We start from the raw sequence: 12,128 nt of genomic DNA on the forward strand, positions 1-12,128 counted from the left end.
GCACCAATTTACATTCCCACCAACAGTGTAGGGAGGTTCCCTTTTCTCCACATCCTTGCCAACACTTGCTGTTTTTTGTCTTTTGGATAGTAGCCATTCTAACTGGTGTGAGATGATATATCATTGTGGTTTTAATCTGCATTTCCCTGATGATTAGTGATGTGGAGCATCTTTTCATGTGTCTGTTGGTCATCTGTATTTCCTCTTTGGAAAAATGTCTGTTTAGGTCCTCTGCCCATATTTTAATAGGGTTATCTGGGGGTTTTTTTGGTATTGAGTTGTATGAGTTCTTTATGTATTCTGGATGTTAACCCAGTGAAAAAACTTTTAAGAAATACAAGTTGGTACATCCAAAGTACCTACACTAGAAACAGCTTTTCCTTTTAGTGAACTATAATTTTTTTTAAAAAATTTTTTTGGCATTATATATGTGAAATTCAACAAAAGAAAATTTTTGCTCTGTGTTTCTTTTCTGGCCCTTTTTATTTGATTTATCTCATGGTTATTAATGAAAATCAAGTTGTCATAGAATAGGAAGTGTCAAAAAATTATCTAACCCAGGTGTAGATTTGCTGGCATACCTCTAAACTGGACGTTGAGTCCATAGAAAGTGTTGATAATTATATTTGGAGGATGAGAGGAGGTTGAGTGTACACATGTGTATTAGGCAGAGGAGCCAAGAGATTATCTAGAGTCTCAACTGAAATAGAAGGATGCTTTGGGGAGTGAAAGTGATAGCAAAGATCACTGTAGAAGGTGGGGATTACTCCCTCAGAGCAGTGAGATTTGGACAGGTGAGGACATAGAGCAGAGAAGTGCTATCTTTTATTTAGAGCCGAGTAGTAAAACTTGACTTAGTAAATTGTGCATGTATTACTTAGAAAAGAAATAATTACAAAATCCAAAGAACTTAAGGATGGAGAAGCCAGTGTAAAAAGACTGCACAGTCAGCTTTAGATACATTTAATTATACAATATGGAAACTATAGTTAAAGAATATAATATAAACCCTGATAAAAGGAAAAGCAACAAATGTAACAAAATTTGGTCATTGCTAAAGGGAGGGAGTGTAATTGTGCTGACCACCTCAACTTTTACAGCAGGGAGTCAATCAATACTGACTAAAATTGAAACATGAGGTTTGAAAAACCAATGACTTAAACCTCCTTATGGTTTTATGGTTTTCATAATCATTTTTCCTTAACCTTGAGGGGATCTTTCAGTCATCGATAACTCCTGTGGTGGGAAAAACACTTAAAGTATAGCATTTCTTTCACATGTACTTCAATTTCTTTGTCTTATATTGAATTAGATTAAAATTAGGCTTACATTTTGATAAAATGTAGAGTAGGGATCAACAAAAATCATCTCTGTCTAACCTTATATAACATAACATTTTCACTCATTTATTCATTAAGCATGGAGAGATATTCAAAAGAATGTTTACCAGAGTCTCTGTTTTCATCCATTCTAAAATGCAGATTTACTTTTTCACATATAAACAACTTTGAAATCCAGTGAGGGCATGCAGTGGCTGTTGGCCAGGTGCCAGGAGTGAGATAGATGTCATTGCTGGCACCTTCTGGTAAGATGAAGAAAGTGCAGACATCAAAATTCATAGCCGGGTATCAGTGCCTTGGAAGAAAAGTCCAGAGATGAAAGCTGAGCACTCTTTTAAGAAATGGTGCGTCACCCATACTCTTGATGCAAAAAGATTATATTGTATTCACTACACACACACATACACACACAAACACACACACACACACAACTTAAGTCAAAACATGATTCAGAAGAGTTATACTCTAAATGTGAAGATGGCTTAGGAATGTATTGCCCAATTTATTTCACTTGTATTTCCCTTTTTATATTTGCATAAGAATATCAAATTATAAAATAGATGCATAAGTAAGTCTAAAAGAGTTCTTTCAATAAAAATTCTAAGTGATAAAAAGCATTGTCATGGTTTCATTGGCAGCATCTTTTTAGTGAAATAAAAAATGATTTGCCTTAGCATTGAGATCTAGATTTGATGAAATACGGTATTTCTGAGTGATAGAACTGGTTGGCTTGCTGCTGCTTTAAGGTTTTCTGTATGGTTTTATTTTATTTTATTTTATTTTTATTGAAGTATAGTCGATATACTGCATTATATTGGTTTCAGGTGTACAGCATGGTGATCCGACAATTATAGGCATTAAGAAATGCTCACCACAATAAGTGTAGTTACCAGACATCATCATATGAACATATTATTATATTATTTACTATATTCCCTATCTTTCATCTCCATGATTAATTTTTTTTATAATTAGGAGATTGTACTCTTTATCTCCTTCACCTATTTCACCCACCACCATCTCACACACCTCCTCTCTGGCAACCACCAGTCTTTTCTCCGTATTTATGAGTCTATTTCTGTTTTGTTTGTTTGTTTGTTCCTTAGATTCTACATATAAGTGAAATCATTTGGTATTTGTCTTTCTCTATTTGACTTATTTCACTTAGCAGAATACCCTCTAGGTCCATCCATGTTGTTGCAAATGGCAAGATTTCATTCTTTTTCATGGATGAGTAATAATCTATTATATATATGTACCACATCTTCTTTATCCATTCCTCTATTGATGGACATTTAGGTTGCTTCCATATCTTGGCAATTGTAAATAATGCTGCAATAAATATAGAAGTGCATATATCTTTTCATATTGGTGATTTTGTTTTCTTCAGGTAAAGTGGTATTACTGGGTCATATCGTATTTTTAGTTTTAGTTTTTTGAATTTTAGTTTACTGTTTTCCATAGTGGCTGCAACAATTTACATTCCCACCCACAGTGCAGGAGGGTTTCCTTTTCTCCACATCTTTGTCAACACTTGTTATGTGTTGTCTTTTGGATAGTAACCATCCTCACAGTTGTGAGGTGATATCTCATTGTGGTTTTGATTTACATTTCCCTGATGATTAGTGATGTTGAATATCTTTTCATGTGCCTGTTAGTCATCTGTATGTCTTCTTTGGAGACATGTCTATTCAGGTCCTCTGCCCATTTTTTTTTATTAAGGTATTATTGATATACACTCTTATGAAGGTTTCACATGAAAAACAATGTGGTTACTACATTCACCCATATTATCGAGTCCCACACACACACCCCATTGCCGTCACTGTTCATCAGTATAGTAAGATGTCACGGAGTCACTATTTGCCTACTCTGTGTTACACTGTCTTCCCCATGATACACCCCAACACCATGTGTGCAAATCATAATACCCCTCAATCCCCTTCTCCCTCCCTTCCCACCCATCTTCCTCCACCCCTCCCCTTTGGTAACCACTAGTCCCTTCTTGGAGTTTGTGAGTCTGCTGCTGTTTTGTTCTTTCAGTTTTGCTTCATTGTTATACTCCACAGATGAGGGAAATCATTTGGTACTGTCTTTCTCCACCTGGTTTATTTCACTGAGCATAATATCCTCCAGCTCCATCCATGTTGTTGCAAATGGTAGGATTTGTTTTCTTTCTATGGCTGAATAGTATTCCATTGTGTATATGTACCACATCTTCTTTATCCATTCATCTACTGATGGACACTTAGGTTGCTTCCATTTCTTGGCTATTGTAAATAGTGTCGCGATAAACATAGGGGTGCATATGTCTTTTTCAAACTGGGATCCTGCATTCTTAGGGTAAATTCCTAGGATTGGAATTCCTGGGTCAAATGGTATTTCTATTTTTAGTTTTTTGAGGAACCTCCATACTGCTTTCCACAATGGTTGAACTCTAGTTTACATTCCCACGAGCAGTGTAGGAGGGGTTCCCCTTTCTCCACAACCTCTCCAGCATTTGTTGTTCTTAGTCTTTTCAATGCTGGCTATCCTAACTGGTATGAGGTGATATCTCATTGTAGTTTTTATTTGCATTTTATTTGCATTTGATAATTAGTGATGTAGAGCATCTTTTCATGTGACTGTTGGCCATCTGAATTTCTTCTTTAGGGAATTGTCTGTTCATATCCTCTGCCAATTTTTTAATTGGGTTATTTGCTTTTTGGTTGTTGAGGCATATGAGTTCTTTATATATTTTGGATGTTAACCCCTTGTCAGATATGTTATTTACAAATACATTCCCCCATACTGTAGGATGCCTTTCTGTTCTGTTGATGGTGTCCTTTGCTGTACAAGAGCTTATTAGTTTGAGATAGTCCCATGTGTTCATTCTTGCTTTTGTTTCCCTTGCTTGAGGAGATGGATTCAGGAAAAAGTTGCTCATGTTTCTATTCAAGAGATTTTTGCCTATGTTGTCTTCTAAAAGTTTTATGGTTTCATGACTTACATTCAGGTTTTTTATCCATTTTGAGTTTACTTTTGTATATGGAGTTGGACAATAATCCAGTTTTATTCTCTTGCATGTAACTGTCTTGCCAACACCAGCTGTTGAAGAGGCTGTCATTTCCCCATTGTATGTCCATGGCTCCTTTATCATATATTAATTAAGTATATATGTTTGGGTTAATATCTGGACTCTCTATTCTGTTCCACTGGTCTGTGGGTCTGTTCTTGTGCCAGTACCAAATTGTCTTAATTACTGTGGCTTGTAGTAGAGCTTGAAGTTGGGAAGCAAGATCCCCCCTGCTTTATTCTTCCTTCTCAGGATTGCTTTGGCTATTCGGGGTCTTTTCTGGTTCCATATGAATTTTAAAACTATTTTTTCCAGTTCATTAAAGAATGCTGTTGGTATATTGACAGGTATTGCATTGAATCTGTAGACTGCTTTAGGCGGGATGGCCATTTTGACAATATTAATTCTTCCTATCCATGAGCAACAGATGTGTTTCCATTTATTGGTTTCTTTAATTTCTCCCATGAGTGTCTTCAGAGTATAGATTTTCAGAGCATAGGTCTTTCACTTCCTTAGTTAGGTTTATTCCTAGGTATTTTATTCTTTTTGATGTAATTGTGAATGAAATTGTTTTCCTGGTTTCTCTTTCTGCTAGTTCATCGTTAGTGTATAGGAAAGCAACAGATTTCTGTGTATTAATTTTGTGTCCTGCAACTTTGCTGAATTCAGATATTAGATCTAGTAGTTTTGGAGTGGAGTCTTTAGGGTTTTTTATGTACGATATCATGTCATCTGCAAACAGTGACAGTTTAACTTCTTCTTTACCAATCTGGATGCCTTTTATTTCTTTGTGTTGTCTGATTGCCATGGCGAGGACCTCCAGAGCTATGTTGAATACAAGTGGAGAGGGTGGGCATCCTTGCCTTGTTCCCAATCTTAAAGGAAAGGGTTTTAGCTACTCGCTGTTAAGTATGATATTCTCTGCCCATTTTTTAATTGGATTTTTTTTTGGTATTGAGTTGTATGTTTTGGACCATATGGCTTAATTTTATAATGAACATATAATAAGGAACATTATAGACATTATATGTAATATTTTATGTTCTATATATTCAAAGTATATGTTATATGTAATATGTTTTATGTGTAACATATATATTATAAAATATAATGTACTATAAAGTATGTTATTATATATTTTTGTACATTCTATATAATATATACCATGTTACACTATAAGTATACATATTACATAATTAATATATATATAAATTTTCCATATGGCTTAATTTTATAATGAATATGTAATAAGAAAATAAAAACTATAGGCCTTCAGTACAATAACTGATATCAATTCACTTGAGCCATCTTGATATCCCTCTCCCAATCTTATCTGTACTCACCCACATTTACCTATACTGGTGTACAGATTTCTCCATAGTCTTCAGCTTCTCAGTATTTTGGCCATAGTCCAGGTCTAGGGTGGTTTTTTTCATGGTAGAAACAACAAATATTTCAAAGACAAAGAATTCTTTGGCACTCTTAGTGTTGTTCCTTTCAAACAGCCTCTTTGTAGTCTCTCATTTTCTCTCTATCTCTCTCCCTCATCACCTTTTGTTTTCCTCCATCATTTTATTCCTTACCTTATTTCAGCATCTCTGAGAGATGTCCCACAGGAGTCACGAGTGTCCCTATGTTAGAAAAACCGTATCTTAAAGATCAAGCATGACTGTTCAGCACCACGGACAGTAACACATGACCCTGGATGCCAAACAAGCTCCCAACCCTCACTCTGCAGCTTCCTCCAAATCTGAGCAGCAAAGGACACACTCCTACTTCCCACAGAGCATCTTCTCCTCTTGACTGCCTCTACTCTCTAAGGTTTCCACCTTTAAAGATCATCCCTGTACTTAAGAATTCCAAGATCCCAATCACTATTATCCAGGACAGCTAACTACAACACACTCTTACTATCCTAATCAAGATTCTCTTGATTTCCAGTAACAAGAGCTCATCTAAACTGTCTTGGGCAGAAAAAAGAAATTTACTGTGAGGGTACAGTTGTATCTCCCAGAACTTGACAGCAGGGCCTCCCAGGAATGGAGAGTAGGCAGCATGTCTCTCAGATTGCTTTCTCTAAGGCACTTCACTGAATACCAGTTGGGTACCAATCACTACAGCAGGCTCTGTGAGTGGTCAAACACAAATGAGACAAGGTCTGTCCCTTGGGAAGCTATGGCCTGAATGGAAGGATCAGATGTGGCACAAACTAGAGCAAAGGTGGGAGGTGCTACAGGAGAGTGGGAGTCAGTTGTGCAGAGATGAAGATGGATAGCCCAGGAGCTGGGCCCAGTGGGGCAAAGCCATGGTGCCCTTGGGTAAATTATGGAGCCAGTGTGAAACTAGGATGAGATCATGAAGGGCTTGGATGCCAGATAAATGAATTTAGCTCTTATCCAGCAAAAAAAAAATCATAGCCATGGAAGGACTGATGACTATAGAGTAGTGTGATCAAACATTGGCCACCCAAAGGCCCATCTGTCCTCAGCCTGAGGGCAGGATAGGGACAAGGGAGACCATAGAGGCAGGAAGACTTTTGGAGCAGCACAGAGAAGGAGACCGACCAACCAACAGACCAATGAACTCAGTGGAGACAGACGCTATCAGCACCTCCAACCTCCCCGACACAGAGATGTCTCCTTCCAAACATTCATCAACCTCACAGGGCCTGAGAGGAGGTGCCCAAGGCCAGGGTCCTCTGTTCTGGGGAGGGATGGTAGGAAAGTGTCAGGAAGGATCCAGAGCATTGGCACTTCCAGGAGGCAGCAGGGACTGGAGGCGGGGGGGATGAAGTTGATTGTGTTGAATACAGATGTACCTAACCAGAATCACACATACACATCAAGAACACAATGACAGACTAGAGCAAGGGCTCAGAATCAGGCAGACACTGGTCCAAATCTTAGCTCTGACTTCTATTAGCTGCCAGACCTTATGCAAGGCTCTCTACCTCTCTGAGCCTCCGTTTTTGCATCTGTAAAATATTGATGATGAGAGATCTAGCTCATTTATGGTGAAATAGTAATAGCTATGATAGATTAATCCTAAGAAATATCTACACATTCTTGCCTCCTATATTTATGCCCTTGCAATGTAATCTTGTAGCTCCTCTCATCAAGACATGGAGTCTATTTCTCAATCCCTTGAGTTTGAGTTCATGACTTGCTTTGGCCAAAGGTATAATAAAAAGAGTGGTACTGAAAGAGACTTGAATATTGCTTATCATAGAGGCTTATTCTCTTGTGCTCTTGAAAGCATGTGAATAAGCCCAGGCTAGGCTGCTGGATGAAGACAGACACAAGGCCCAGTTGCCCCCATCACTCCAGTCAATAGCCAGCAAGTGCCCAGGAAGGACAACCACCTAGCTGACCCCCAGCTGGCTGCAGACCCATGGGTTAGCCCAGCCACAACCAGCAGAACTGCCCAGCCCAAATTGGCAACCTGACAAGTCATGAGTAAACCATGTTTGCTTTAAGTCAGTAGATTTTGGGTTTGTTATGCATTAAAATCTAATTGATAGATTTACGCTTTTGCCCAAGATGAAGTAACAGGGATTGGATTTATCTCGCTACCTGAAACAACCAAAACAACCAAGCAAGGCTCTGAACATTGGGTGCCTAATGAAGGCCTGTGATCCCCCAAAGACAGGAAAACAAACTATGTGAGCCCTGAGATCGGCCCAGCTTACTGTCTAGAAAAAGTTACCAGGTGGGAGGGCAGATGGAGCCTAGGGAACTCCTGAGTTGAAGAAACATAACTGAGAATCTGAAGAGAATAAAGTGGGTAGAGTTCAGAGGCGGAGGGAGAGGACTGCATGGAGAAAGAATGAAGATGTGCAAAGGGCCCCCTCAAGTATTTGGCAAAGTACCGATCAGCACAAATGTGAGGAAATGACCCTAGGCCAGGGAAAGACTCATCTGAAAGGCTGAGAGCACAGTGATAGGCATTCTCACAGAGCCAGACATGGAGCCTGCTGCCAGCAGCCAGACTGCGAAACTCATCATCACAGGCATTGAGTGGAATACTCAGGAAGGTGGTACCTCCATAGTGGGGAATATTTAGTCCTAGACAGGATGCTCCTCCAGACCTGCCTAACAGCAGATCAGACTGTTTTAAGTAACTTCACTGCATTCCCCAAATCTGATACAAAACCTAAAACTTATAGAGTGTTCATTATATTCCAGAAAATTAACATTTATATAAAAATTTTACATGTGTTACTATATTTATATTGCTTTACTTATAATAACTCTTTCAAATAGCTGCAATTTTTATCCCATTATATAGATGATAAAGTCTAAAGTAATACATATAAAGTGCCTGGCACATAGCATGTTCAATAGATTAAAAAGCATTTTCCTCAACCCCCTACCCTTGCTCGCTGCTGCAACCATCAACGACTGAATGACTTTTCACAAATTTCACAACCACTTTAAAGAGATTATGGTTAAAAAAGCCCAGAACTTCCTGAGGAAAGTAGTCTCTAGCTGGGGTCCTGGGAAGTCCTGAATGAAGAGTCAGGGGCACTGCCAGTCTTAACACTGCCACTACCTTGAAAGGTGACATTGAACCAGCCTTCGCCTCTGAGTCTGATTCACACACACACACACACACACACACACACACACACACACACACATACACACACACAGAGTCTCTCTCACTGTCTCTCTTGTTGAGCTCTCCAGATGTTTCTTGCATCAAGAGAACTAACTCCTTTTCCTGCCCCCCATGCGGCATTACCCACTTTGGCCAGAAGATGGTACTGCTTCTCCATAGGCGTTCAACTGCATTTATTCTGTGCACAAAATATGCTGGGCACAGAGAGAGTTCAAAGGGGATTACCCTATGGACTTCCTTTCTAGAACCTTACACTAGAGTCACAATCAATTGAACATAATATAAAATTAGAAGAGTATTGTGACTTTTCTGGAAAGAACCGAAGTAGGAGCAGAAAGTACCATGCAGTGTGCTGGCTGCTGGGCACTCTAATATACTCAGAGATGATAGAAGTACACAGTAGGTGCTTGATAAATGTTGACTTGATTTCCACTTCTTTGTAGTGTTTATCACAGGGGCTTGCTCGCTCTCTTGTGCTCTTGGAACCCAGCACCATGTGTACAACCCCGGCTAGCCTGCTGGATGACAGTCACATGGCCTAGTTGCCCCCATCATTCCAGTCAACAGCCAGCAAATGTCCAGGAAGGAGAACCACCTAGCTGACCCCCAGCTAACTGCAGACCCACAATTGGTTGATGATCAGTGTTTGCATTGACTGACTAACTGATTGAGTTGTAACTGCGGACGGAGACCCAAAGCCTAAGCCAGAGTGGAAAGACCAAGAGAGTATTCAGTCCAAACACTACAATTTCTAGATGCAAAATGAGGTTCAGAGAGAAATGGTGGAAAAAAACTATGTACTTGGCAGGTTCTCTCAGAGCATCTGCTGCATTAATGAAGTGCTTTTGCCTACTTCATCACTTACTCCACAAAGTAATAGTTTTCATTCCTGCTTTACAGATGAGAAAACTGAGGCTACCATAAGAAACCTGACCAAGTCCAAGATGACTTCAAAGCATATTGTGCCCTGCCCCACAGAATAATAGTTCATATTTCTATTCTTGATAGTTTGTCAAGCACTTTCATATACATCCTTTCATTTATTTAAATCCTCATAGGAACCCTGAGGAGTTAAGTATTATTTCCTCTGATTATAAGGCTCAGAAAATTGAGGCTTAGCACGATTGTCTGCCCAAGTACTGCTGAGGGGCAGGTCTGATGAGTCACTCATAGCCTCTGAGTCTGCCCTTCTTCCCCTATATCAGCTCATTTTTAAGTGATCTTGGGGGTACAAAATTCACTAGAATGATATTTCACTTTGTATTTTCATTTGGTAAATTTTTTCTAGCTTTCCTGAGATACAACTGAGTTGTACATTTAAGGTATGTGATGTGCTGATTTGACACATATATTGTGGAATGTTTACCACAATAAGGTTAGTTAACACATCCTTCACCTCATGTAATTACTATGTTGTTGTTGTTGTTATGGTGAGAATATTAAAGCTCCACTCTCATAGAAGCAAGTATACAGTACAGTTTCGTTGACTATGGTCACACACTGTTCATTAGATATCTACCGGAACTTATTCCTCGCGTAACTGGAAGTTGGTACCCTCTGACCAACATTTCTCCCCCACTCAGTCCCTGCCCACCACCATTCTACTTTCTGTTCTGTGAGTCTGATGTTTTTACATTCCACATACAAGTGAGATCATACAGTATTTGTTTTACTCTGTCTGGCTTATTTCACTTAGTATAATGCCCACAAGACCCATCCATGTGGCTGCAATAACTTTCTATCCTTTAATGAACTCTCCAGGTGGCCACTTTAAAACTAAGAGCTGCCCCCAGTTTCAGTGGCCCTGTTTGTGTTTACTGGTAGCTTTGGCTCTATTAGATATCCAGAGTCAACGAGAAGAAAAAAATATGGATAGATAGACCTGATACCTAAATGATGCATTCATGCCATGTGAAAGCTAAATGATCCCAAGATGCATTGCTAGAAAAGAAAATTTGTAGGAGCTCAAATCAAGGCAAGTTGGAGGAAGAGCAAGTGGTCCACCTAGCCCCCTTCATATAGTCTGCCAGGCAGAAACACCTGTTCTGTGGCTGGAGGACACATGTTCTTGGTGGGAGGTGAGACTTAGATAAGGAAAGAAAAAATCATGTTGTTCATTCAAATTTTACAGGTTTTGCAGGTGGAGCCAAGATGGCGGCGTGAGTAGAGCAGCGGAAATCTCCTCCCAAAACCACATATATTTATGAAAATATAACAAAGACAACTCTTCCTAGAATAGAGACCAGAGGACACAGGACAACATCCAGACCACATCCACACCTGCAAGAACCCAGTGCCTCGCGAAGGGGAAGAGGAAGGCCACAAACCAACAAGAAGGGAAATTCTACCAGCCGTCACTCGTCCCAGCTCTGAAAACTATTTCTATCACCATGAAAAGGCAAAATTACAGGCAAACCAAGATCACAGAGACAACACCAGAGAAGGAGACAGACCTAACCAGTCTTCCTGAAAAAGAATTCAAAATAAAAATCATAAACATGCTGACAGAGATGCAGAAAAATATGCAAGAGCAATGGGATGAAGTCTGGAGGGAGATCACAGATGCCAGGAAGGAGATTACAGAAGTGAAACAAACCCTGGAAGGATTTATAAGCAGAATGGATAAGATACAAGAGGCCATTGATGGAATAGAAACCAGAGAACAGGAACACATAGAAGCTGACATAGAGAGAGATAAAAGGATCTCCAGGAATGAAACAATATTAAGAGAATTGTGTGACCAATCCAAAAGGAACAATATCCGTATTATAGGGGTACCAGAAGAAGAAGAGAGAGAAAAAAGGATAGAAAGTGTCTTTGAAGAAATAATTGCTGAAAACTTCCCCAAACTGGGGGAGGAAATAATAGAACAGACCACAGAAATACACAGAACTCCCAACAGAAAGGACCCAAGGAGGACAACACCAAGACACATAATAATTAAAATGGCAAAGATCAAGGACAAGGAAAGAGTTTAAAGGCAGCTAGAGAGAAAAAGGTCACCTATAAAGGAAAACCCATCAGGCTATCATCAGACTTCTCGACAGAAACCTTACAGGCCAGAAGAGAATGGCATGATATATTTAATGCAATGAAACAGAAGGGCCTTGAAC

General features: G+C 39.4%; 1 long non-coding RNA gene across 1 annotated transcript; it reads right to left on the reverse strand.

Annotated features, from left to right (window-relative positions):
* Positions 1–947: 947 nt before the first annotated feature.
* On the reverse strand, positions 948–11,538 carry LOC140849109 (uncharacterized). Its single transcript, XR_012130673.1, has 2 exons — positions 5,979–11,538; positions 948–1,635 (listed from the first exon to the last, which is right to left on the reverse strand). It is a non-coding gene; the product is annotated as an uncharacterized lncRNA (long non-coding RNA).
* Positions 11,539–12,128: the final 590 nt, after the last annotated feature.

This window comes from Manis javanica, chromosome 4, assembly GCF_040802235.1.
Source record: "Manis javanica isolate MJ-LG chromosome 4, MJ_LKY, whole genome shotgun sequence".
In the NCBI taxonomy this organism is placed as follows: Eukaryota; Metazoa; Chordata; class Mammalia; order Pholidota; family Manidae; genus Manis; species Manis javanica.